The sequence below is a fragment of the Rutidosis leptorrhynchoides genome, chromosome 3 (assembly GCF_046630445.1).
Source record: "Rutidosis leptorrhynchoides isolate AG116_Rl617_1_P2 chromosome 3, CSIRO_AGI_Rlap_v1, whole genome shotgun sequence".
Classification (NCBI taxonomy): Eukaryota; Viridiplantae; Streptophyta; class Magnoliopsida; order Asterales; family Asteraceae; genus Rutidosis; species Rutidosis leptorrhynchoides.
The window spans coordinates 92,987,382-92,999,393 of record NC_092335.1 but is presented as its reverse complement, the minus strand read 5'-3'; positions in this window follow the sequence as shown (position 1 = coordinate 92,999,393).

The window sequence follows — 12,012 nt, the reverse complement described above, 5'->3', positions numbered from 1 at the left end:
TTCGGAGCCATGTTATGGTTTTTTCAACATATGACGGCTCAGCATAAGAAGGAAAAAGAAATTAGTTTTATTTTTTGGTTTTCGACAAATAATATATACATCTTTATGTTCTTCTTTAAAAATAGTTAAATAATCATATTGGTTATTTAATTCTATTTTTTTCATTGTTTTTGACAACTCAGAAGTAGATCGAAGGATCACAAGGATTGTTTTATTTTTGCTTTTCAAAACTAAAAGTATAAACAATATATGATATTTATTTTGGGGTTATACGGAATAGCATCCGGTCAGTGTTGTTTGACGTGCTCTGTGGATACTTGTAGAGGTGTTCTATTTTGGACACTAGTTTCATTCTATACGTGAATAATTGTTTCTGCCGTTCTTGCATCAAAGGTATATCTAAATTTTACTTTGTGAAATTATTATTTGACAATTATTAATGGTGTAATTGGATCTTGTTAAGAACCGTTAATCGTGTGAAAGTTTATAATAAAATAAATGATGTATATTTTAATGTTAATAAAAATAACATATGTTTATTTTAATGTTCCGCTGCGTTTATAAAATTTAAAAGTACACACGATTTTCCATCAGTGGTATCAGAGCCAGGTTTTACACCATTTTAATTTAGATTGTGAAGGGATAAAGGCTTTTAATTTTATTGTTTACATTTCAACATTTCAATTGCGCTCTTAGTTTAAGTGTTCAAGTCTCAATATAGTTAATTAAGCTTAGTTACTAATTAGTTAATCAAACAACCAAATCCTAAAAATTGATTGCTATTAACCATTATTTCCCTTGGAATGAATTCTGCTTACCCTTACTAGTTAAAGGTAATTAGGCTATTTTTGATCGGTACTTCGACGTCGATCATCTGACCGAGATTGTTCATGTCCTATCAAATTACCCTTTCTCATGTAACATTTAGAATATCTTGAACATGCTTGTTGTTGCTGCTTGTATATATTTTATATGGATTGAAAGGAATCACAGGCTGTATAGGGTGGAGGAGATGACAGAAGTTGAGGTATGCAACCAGATTCAAGAGTTTGTTAAGTGTAAGTTATTGACTTTGAGAGTAAAATAGTCAAGTGCAGTTGTTAAAGTTGTTATTGCATGGGGTTTAAAGTGGTCTAATATGAAACTGCAGTTGTAATATGTTTTTAATTCGTGTTTGTAGTGTGGTCTGTATTGCCTGAGGGCTTTGTTTTAGAGGCGTGGGTATGTCCAACCTTTGGTGTATGTTCTTGTTATTTAATATAAGTTTTTGTTTGCCAAAAAAAAGTTACCAATGATTGGGTCGGCCTATTTAATTTCAAGCCCATACTGATAGAATTGATAAATAGTATAGTCCAACAACATGTACAACATATAAGTCCAAGAGTCCATCCTTTTATAAAACCAATTAGTGATAGAGGGACTTCTTCTTAGACTTATATGCATACATTTGTTTTTGTCCATGATCGATGTGGGATAACTTCCCAACACGCCCCCTCACATCGAGGTGTGAAACGGTTGTAGCGACGGCGGCACACACATGGGGCCTGACTCGGACTTGCTGTAAAGATGGCTGCACACACATAGGGTCCTGACTCGATCTATTTGTAAAACCGATCACCTAAGCTCTGATACCATGACAGAATTGATAAATCGTATAGTCCAACGACATGTACAACATATAAGTCGAAGAGTCCATCCTTTTCTAAAATCAATTGGTGATAGAGGGACTTCCCCTTAGACTTATATGCATACATTTATTTTTGTCCATGACCGATGTTGGATAACTTCCCAACACATACGATGATTATTTGTAGGGTTTTCTTTCTTGTTATAAATAAAATAATACTCCGTACTCCTAAGATGCACACTTCATTTGTTCCTGTTTCTCAAAATCTCTAACCTTTTTATGTCTCTCATTTTCTCTTTATTTTCTCTCTCTCCTTCTCATTCTCTCGATCTTTTTGTTCTCATATTTTTAGTAAGTTTGTATTCCGTATATTACTATTATGTTGAGATGTACCGGATCTATAGAGTAGTTTATTTTTTTAATTGAGTTTTACATCTTAAACCTATTTTCTGATTTTTATTTTTTTATTTTTTAAATACATATTTATAACACATCAGATCTTAATTTGTAAATAGTTAGTTTCAAGAGGAAAATAAAATTATTTTGATTTATTATTCATATTATTCATAATATGCATAGAATTATTATTATTAATATTATTATTATTGTTGTTTTTTATGGATTTTTGTCTACTCCTTTATACCGTTATTGTTGGTTTAGTATGCACGTCATAACTCAAATCTATACTACCGCTTATATACAAGCCTATAGTGTCACACATAATGGGCACTTAGATATCCGACTATATGTATATATTGTACATACATATTTATAATCACCAAATATTATATATTGTTGATATATAATATATAATTATGACCTATAGTTCGAAAAGCATAATTTAATTAAATACGATTTAATTAAATATATATAAAAAATAACGGGCTTTTAAATTACAAAATTGTTATATGGGCTATTTTAGTTAGGGCTTAACAAAATAATTTATTATGCCCATATACTCCGTATATTTTGAAAGTCATGCTACAAAAGAGAATGAAAATTAAAAAAGGTTTTATATATGTTCTTTTTGTCCAACTCTTCTTATCGCAATTACAAAAAAAAAAAAAAACAAGAGAAATTCGGAGCCGTGTTCTTGTTTTTTCAACATATGACGGCTCAGCATAAGAAGGAAAAAGAAAATAGTTTTTTTTTTGGTTTTCGACAAATAATATATACATCTTTATGTTCTTCTTTAAAAATAGTTAAATAATCATATTGGTTATTTAATTCTATTTTTTTTTCATTGTTGTTGACAACTGAGAAGTAGATCGAAGGATCACAAGGATTGTTTTATTTTTGCTTTTCAAAGCTAAAATTATAAACAATATATGATATTGTTTTTTTTTTGGGTCATACGGACTAGCATCTGGTCAGTGTTGTTTGACGTGCTCTGTGGATACCTGTTTATGCGTGGACAATTGTTTATGCCGTTCTTGCATCAAAGGTATATCTAAACTTTACTTTGTGAAATTATTATTTGACAATTATTATTGATGTAATTTGATCTTGTTGGAAACCGTTAATCGTGTGAAAGTTTATAATTAAATAAACGATGTTTATTTTGTTGGATGTGCAAAGAAGATCAAAACAAAGAAACAGTTGCAGCATCCATCGCATTTTGGTGCTGTATGTCGCGATACGCGACAGCTTGCTACGCGACATATGTGGCTGGGATGCGACAAATAAGGCAGGGATTTGGACTCGATGGTTATCACGTTTGGATCAACTTGGTCGCGTTTTGATGTAGTGTGTCGCGGAACGCGACAAGGTGTCGTGAAACGCGACAGTGTTCGTAGCCATCAAGTTATTTAATTTGTTTTCTAATTTTGATTAGCACTATAAATATGCTCATTGTATTCTGTAAACCATATGTACGAAAATCAATAAAAAAAAAAGCTCTCTAGTTGCCCGTGGACTAAAGCAATCATACCAATTGCATATAACCACGTAATATCTTATGTCGTTTACTTTTATTGTTGTTATTTTGTCCGTTTGTCGTTTGTGGGATCACAATCTATCGATTGGTGGTCGTTGTTGGGTCCATAAATTCCTAACAACTGGTATCTAGAGCACAAGGTTCGTATTGGGCACGATGGCAGACGAAGGAAAGTTTAGAATTGATCGGTTCGATGTGAAAGATTTTGGTTTCTGGAAGATGCAAATAGAAGACTATTTGTACCAGAAAAATTACACTTACCACTTGAAGAGAAGAAGCCTGATAGCGTTAAACAAGAAGATTGGGATCTCCTAGATCGCCAAGCTTTAGGGCGGTTAGGATGTCTCTTGCAAAAAACGTTGCCTACAACGTTATTAACGAGAAGACTACGTTTGGGTGTTTAAAGGCACTTACAAACATGTATGAAAAACCTAACGCCGCTAATAAGGTTTTTCTCATGCGTCAATTGTTCAACCAAAAGATGAAAGAAGGTGCATGTGCTGCAGATCATATCAATGATTTTAACAATATCATTACAAGATTGGCCTCGGTGGAGATTGTGTTTGATGATGAACTTCAGGCACTGATTTTGCTTTCGTCTTTGCCTGAAAGTTGGTTGGTACAGTTACTGCAGTTAGTAGTTCCACAGGAACCACTAAGCTCAAGCTTGAGGGGATCAAGGATTTGATTCCAGGGGAAGAGACTCGTAGGAGAAATTCTGGGGAATCATCGGGGTCGCTCTTAAATACCGACAGGGGAAGGAAGAACGATAAGGGTACGAAGAAGGGTAAGAAATTCAAAAAGAAGTTTAACTCTAAGGACCGAGAATCTGCAGTTTGTTGGAATTGCAATCAAAAGGGTCACTTTAGCACTCAATGTAAGAATCCAAAGGTGGATAAAGCTAGGGTGAACTTCACTTCTGAGGATACGGATGACGCATTGGTGTGTTGTGTTGAAAATTCGGTTGAAGCTTGGATCATGGATTCTGGCGCATCATTCCATGCTAATCCTAGTAAGGAGATGATGAAGAATTTTAAGGCGTATCGGGGGAAGGTGAGATTAGCGGATGACAAACGCTTAGACATAAAAGGCATTGGAGATGTGACATTGAAGACATCCAAGGGTTCCAATTGGACTTTGAAAGATGTGAGGTATATTCTGAATTTAAAAAGGAAGTTTATCTCTATAGGTCAATTGGATGAAGAAGGTAATCATACTACCTTTGGTGATCGCAAGTGGCGTGTTCTAAAGGATGGTCAAGTCGTGGCATCTGGACATAAAAGGGGAACTTTATACATGGTCGAGGTATTCGATGATGATGAGATTAATGTGACGAGTAATGTAGGGGCCGATTCTACTCTATGGCACCAAATATTAGGGCATATGAGTGAGAAGGGGATGAAGATGCTAGTTTCTAATGGAAAGATTCCGGGTTTGAAGAAAGTGGATATCGGGTTTTGTGAGCCATGTACTATGGGGAAACAAAAGAAGGTATCATTCGGAAAATAGGGAATTGCGCCAAAGAAGGAGAAGCTTGAACTTGTTCATTCCGATGTCTATGGACCTACAATGGTTGAGTCACATGGTGGTTCCCGCTACTATGTCACCTTCATTGATGACTCCACAAGAAAGGTATGGGTTTACTTTCTCAAAGTTAAATCTGATGTGTTTTGTACTTTTAAAGTGTAGACAGCTGCTGTTGATAACGAGACTAACTTGAAAGTTAAGTGCTTGAAATCTGACAATGGAGGTTAATACAGCAGTAAAGAATTTAAAGACTATTGTGCGGAACATCGTATTCGTATGTTGAAAACTGTTCCAGAAACACCACAGCACAATGGGGTTGCCGAACGCATGAACCGTATGCTTAATGAGCGTGCTAGGAGTATGAGGTTACATGCGGGTCTTGTAACATCCATGTTACATCCGTCCCACATCGGTTGGAGAGGGGAACGAAGCATGCCTTATAAGGGTGTGGAGACCTTTCCTAGCATGACGCGTTTTGGGACCACAAGCACAGCAGATCCCATGAGAACTCTGCAGTTAAGCGTGCTCAGGCAAGGGCACTACCAGGATGGGTGACCTCCTGGGAAAGTGTTCGTCATGTGTGGTCGCCAAGAAAAATTCGTGAGCAACCTACGGGGGAGACAAGGGTACGTCCCTATCTCTGCAAAGCGGACAATATCATGCTACGGGGAACGTTTTACCTGGGGTGTTACAGATGGTATCAGAGCCAGGCCCCGGAGCAAACGTGCATAGTGAGGACGCTGTGTCCCATTAGGGGGGAGGATTTTAACATCCGTGTTACATCCGTCCCACATCGGTTGGAGAGGGGAACGAAGCATGCCTTATAAGGGTGTGGATACCTTTCCTAGCATGACGCGTTTTGGGACCACAAGCACAGCAGATCCCATGAGAACTCTGCAGTTAAGCGTGCTCAGGCAAGGGCACTACCAGGATGGGTGACCTCCTGGGAAAGTGTTCGTCGTGTGTGGTCGCTAAGAAAAATCCGTGAACAACCTACTGGGGAGACAAGGGTACGTCCCTATCTCTGCAAAGCGGACAATATCATGCTACGGGGAACTTTTTAACTGAGGTGTTACAGGTCTACCCAAGATGTTTTGGGCAGATGCTGTGAATACGGCAGCTTATTTGATTAACAGGGGAACCTCAACACCGTTAGAGTTTCGAATTCCAGAGGAAGAGTGGACCGGTAAAAAGGTGAGTTTGGCTCACTTAAGGGTTTTCAGTTGTAATGTGTATGTGAAAACCAAATACATTGACAAAGACAAGCTTGAAGCTAAATCAAGAAAGTGTACTTTTATCGGGTATGGGTTGGATGACATGGGTTATAGGTGTTGGGACAATGAGGCGAGGAAGGTGATTCGTAGTAGAGATGTTACTTTTGATGAAAGCTCGTTGTATGGCACCAAGGTAACGGTTAATTCTAATTATAGTTCGGTTGTGCTTGATAAGTTTGTTGATGTGAATACAGGTTCTAGTGGGAGTTCAGGAACTATTGAATTGCCACTTGACGGTGAGGATCAAAGTGATGGAGATGATTCGGAGAGTGGTGCTAGCTCCAAAAATGATGAGAGCTCTATTGGTGGGATGATGGTGACTTAACTCGATCATCACCACCCGTTACTCCACCATTGAGACGCTTTAGTAGAACGCCCAAACCTACTGTTAGGTTTTCTCCATCAGCAAACTATTTGCTCTATACCGAAAATGGTGAACCCGGGAGTTATTTTGAAGCAAGACAATCTAAGGAAAATGGTGAACCCGGCGGCAGACCTGGTAACTCATCTGGGAACACTTCGAGAAATTCTGATACTACCGGAATATCGGCCACTATTTTCTTTTCTTTCTTCGCATCAATCACATACGCAAGAAACGAATCACAACCCTTTGCCATCGACTTTCTCGCTTTCATCATGGTTATCAACGGAAAATTATACCCGCCCCGCTCCCCTCGGGCCACAACACGGGTTCCATCGGTCGAAGGAAAGGTAATCATTTTCCTATCGCACTTAATGTTAGCCCTAAGCGAGCTCAGCCAATCCATTCCTAATACTACATCAAAGCTAGGAATAGGTAACACTAAACAAGTCACCGAGAAAGACTTCCCTTCGATCTCTATACAAACCCCAAACACATATGTTGTGACGGGTGTGATATTACCATCGGCTACTTCTACACTAACCGGCTTGGGTAACATATTAACTGGTAATTTCAACTTAGCACAGAAATCTAGGGACATAAAACACCTATTGGCACCACAATCAAACAATACGCGAGCAGGTATTGAGTTGATTAGAAACATACCGGTGATCACTTCATCGGTTGCCATGGCATTCTCAACCGACATCTGAAAAGCTCTAACCTCTGCTGTTGGAGGGTTCTTCCTCTTTTTCCCACTCGAGGCAGTTGACCCTCCGGCTGATGCCGAACGCGCCCCTGACCCTGCCCCGGAACTACCACTCTTCGACGGACAACTAACTGCACGATGCCCTGGTTTATGACAACTCCAACACACACTATTCGGATACGGACATGCTGAAGACTCATGCCCAACCACACCACACTTTAAGCATCTTCTTGTAGCCTCAGAACACTGACCACTATGAGAAGATCGACACGTGTGACACCAATTCCCTTTACCTGATCCAGACCCAGAACTACTCTGACCACTTTTACCCTTCGATTTAAACCCACTAGACTTCTTGGATTTAGATCCTGATTGACCAGATACTTGCCCACCTTGTTGTAGCACATTACCAAATATTCTATTTCTGGCGGCCTGAACATCACTTTCTACCATCTTAGCCATCACAACAGCTTGAGACAACGACGTAGCTATTCTAACAAAAGTTCGGTACTCTGGCAAAATGATATTAACAAAATGCTGTATACGAGACGCTTCGTCAGGCACCCACTATTGTACAAACCTCAGTTTATCCATATACTTCTTTACTACCTCGTCGATCGTCATTTAAGGTGTCATCTTCATTTCAAGAAACTCAGTCTTGATTCGGTTCATATCAAACGGATTACAATACTGTTCACACACCTTCCCATGAAACTGCTCCCAAGTGATCATACTCACTTGTTCTTTCGGTATACTGGAAATCAAGGAACCCCACCAAATCATAGCCCTACCTTTCAACAGTCGACTTGCGTATGTTACTTTCAGCTCAGGTTCACACTGACACGCTTCAAATACCCTTTCAATTTCTCGCAACCAATTAAGAGTTACAGTCGGATCAGTACTTCCAGAAAACTCAGAGGGTTTGCAATCACGGAAGTTCTTATAAGTACATCTTTTGGGTGGTTGCATGTAAGGTTGATAAAACATTTGCATTTGGTATGGGTTCATCATCATGGGATTTTGGTAAGTAAAAGTGTTTTGCGGTGGCATATAGTATTGGTTAGGTATTTGATTCTGAAACTGGTTCTGGTGCACATTGGGTATGGTTTGGGATTGCGTGGTTGGGAAACCAGGTGGTGTATCATCATTCCCAGAATGCCTCGCTAATTCAAGCTCATTAATTTTGTCTTCAGCCTCTTTTAGCTTGCTTTCTAACTGAAGTATGTAACTATTCTGATCCTCATGTGACTCAACACCCTCTTCTGGTGCTCTGAATGTTTCGGGGTTGGATGGGCCAGTTGTGTTTCTATCAGCCATACCTGTGCTACAAAACAGCTCACACAAAAGCTTAGTGGATAACAGTTAGTTCAATCACAACTAACACACATATATATCCTATTTTCACTTAGCCCCCCACTCCCACAGACATGTTTGACTTGCCTCAGGGTTTGGGAACAAAATACGCCTACGTACTTGCTGCCAAACCATGCTCTGATACCAACTTGTAACACCGGCCATTTTTTTTTCAATACACAGCGGAAGACTTTAATAATAAACACAATATAAGTCACGTCATTACATTAAACCATATAATTAAGTTTAAGCTTACACAACAGTGTTACGTTATTACAAAACATTATTTAAACAAAAGTCCACATCAGAGTAGGGTTGTCAAACATGTCTTCTGCATCCATACCCATCCCGACTAGTAGTACCTAAACCTGCAAAGGGGGAAACATGTGGGGGATTAGCGCACCGCTAAGTGAATGGAATCTATCTAACAGATATAGCTTAAGCCACACACAAGCTTTATACTAACAACAACACTTGCTAACTGTAGTGACCCGAACTTTTCCATGTTTATATATATTAATTAAGATTGATATTTACATGATTAAATGTTTTCAACATGTTAAGCAATCAAACTTGTTAAGACTTGATTAATTGAAATATGTTTCATATAGACAATTGACCACCCAAGTTGACCGGTGATTCACGAACGTTAAAACTTGTAAAAACTATATGATGACATATAAATGGATATATATATATATAGTTAACATGATATTATGATAAGTAAACATATCATTAAGTATATTAACAATGAACTACATATGTAAAAACAAGACTACTAACTTAATGATTTTTAAACGAGACATATATGTAACGATTATAGTTGTAAAGACATTTAATGTATATATATCATATTAAGAGATATTCATACATGATAATATCATGATCATATAATAATTTAAAATCTCATTTGATATTATAAACATTGGGTTAACAACATTTAACAAGATCGTTAACCTAAAGGTTTCAAAACAACACTTACATGTAACGACTAACGATGACTTAACGACTCAGTTAAAATGTATATACATGTAGTGTTTTAATATGTATTTATACACTTTTGAAAGACTTCAATACACTTATCAAAATTATTCTACTTAACAAAAATGCTTACAATTACATCCTCGTTCAGTTTCATCAACAATTCTACTCGTATGCACCCGTATTCGTACTCGTACAATACACAGCTTTTAGATGTATGTACTATTGGTATATACACTCCAATGATCAGCTCTTAGCAGCCCATGTGAGTCACCTAACACATGTGGGAACCATCATTTGGCAACTAGCATGAAATATCTCATAAAATTACAAAAATATGAGTAATCATTCATGACTTATTTACATGAAAACAAAATTACATATCCTTTATATCTAATCCATACACCAACGACCAAAAACACCTACAAACACTTTCATTCTTCAATTTTCTTCATCTAATTGATCTCTCTCAAGTTCTATCTTCAAGTTCTAAGTGTTCTTCATAAATTCTACAAGTTCTAGTTACATAAAATCAAGAATACTTTCAAGTTTGCTAGCTCACTTCCAATCTTGTAAGGTGATCATCCAACCTCAAGAAATCTTTGTTTCTTACAGTAGGTTATCATTCTAATACAAGGTAATAATCATATTCAAACTTTGGTTCAATTTCTATAACTATAACAATCTTATTTCAAGTGATGATCTTACTTGAACTTGTTTTCGTGTCATAATTCTGCTTCAAGAACTTCGAGCCATCCAAAGATCCGTTGAAGCTAGATCCATTTTTCTCTTTTTCAGTAGGTTTATCCAAGGAACTTAAGGTAGTAATGATGTTCATAACATCATTCGATTCATACATATAAAGCTATCTTATTCGAAGGTTTAAACTTGTAATCACTAGAACATAGTTTAGTTAATTCTAAACTTGTTCGCAAACAAAAGTTAATCCTTCTAACTTGACTTTTAAAATCAACTAAACACATGTTCTATATCTATATGATATGCTAACTTAATGATTTAAAACCTGGAAACACGAAAAACACTGTAAAACCGAATTTACGCCGTCGTAGTAACACCGCGGGCTGTTTTGGGTTAGTTAATTAAAAACTATGATAAACTTTGATTTAAAAGTTGTTCTTCTGGGAAAATAATTTTTCTTATGAACATGAAACTATATCCAAAAATCATGGTTAAACTCAAAGTGTAAGTATGTTTTCTAAAATGGTCATCTAGACGTCGTTCTTTCGACTGAAATGACTACCTTTACAAAAACAACTTGTAACTTATATTTCCGACTATAAACCTATACTTTTTATGTTTAGATTCATAAAATAGAGTTCAATATGAAACCATAACAATTTGATTCACTCAAAACGGATTTAAAATGAAGAAGTTATGGGTAAAACAAGATTGGATAATTTTTCTCATTTTAGCTACGTGAAAATTGGTAACAAATCTATTCCAACCACAACTTAATCAACTTGTATTGTATATTATGTAATCTTGAGATACCATAGACACGTATACAATGTTTCGACCTATCATGTCGACACATCTATATATATTTCGGAACAACCATAGACACTCTATATGTGAATGTTGGAGTTAGCTATACAGGGTTGAGGTTGATTCCAAAATATATATAGTTTGAGTTGTGATCAATACTGAGATATGTATACACTGGGTCGTGGATTGATTCAAGATAATATATATCGATTTATTTCTGTACATCTAACTATGGACAACTAGTTGTAGGTTACTAACGAGGACAGCTGACTTAATAAACTTAAAACATCAAAATCTATTAAAAGTGTTGCAAATATATTTTGAACATACTTTGATATATATGTACATATTTGTTATAGGTTCGTGAATCGACCAGTGGCCAAGTCTTACTTCCCGACGAAGTAAAAATCTGTGAAAGTGAGTTATAGTCCCACTTTTAAAATCTAATATTTTTGGGATGAGAATACATGCAGGTTTTATAAATGATTTACAAAATAGACACAAGTACGTGAAACTACATTCTATGGTTGAATTATCGAAATCAAATATGCCCCTTTTTATTAAGTTTGGTAATCTAAGAATTAGGGAACAGACACCCTAATTGACGCGAATCCTAAAGATAGATCTATTGGGCCTAACAAACCCCATCCAAAGTACCGGATGCTTTAGTACTTCGAAATTTATATCATATCCGAAGGGTGTCCCGGAATGATGGGGATATTCTTATATATGCATCTT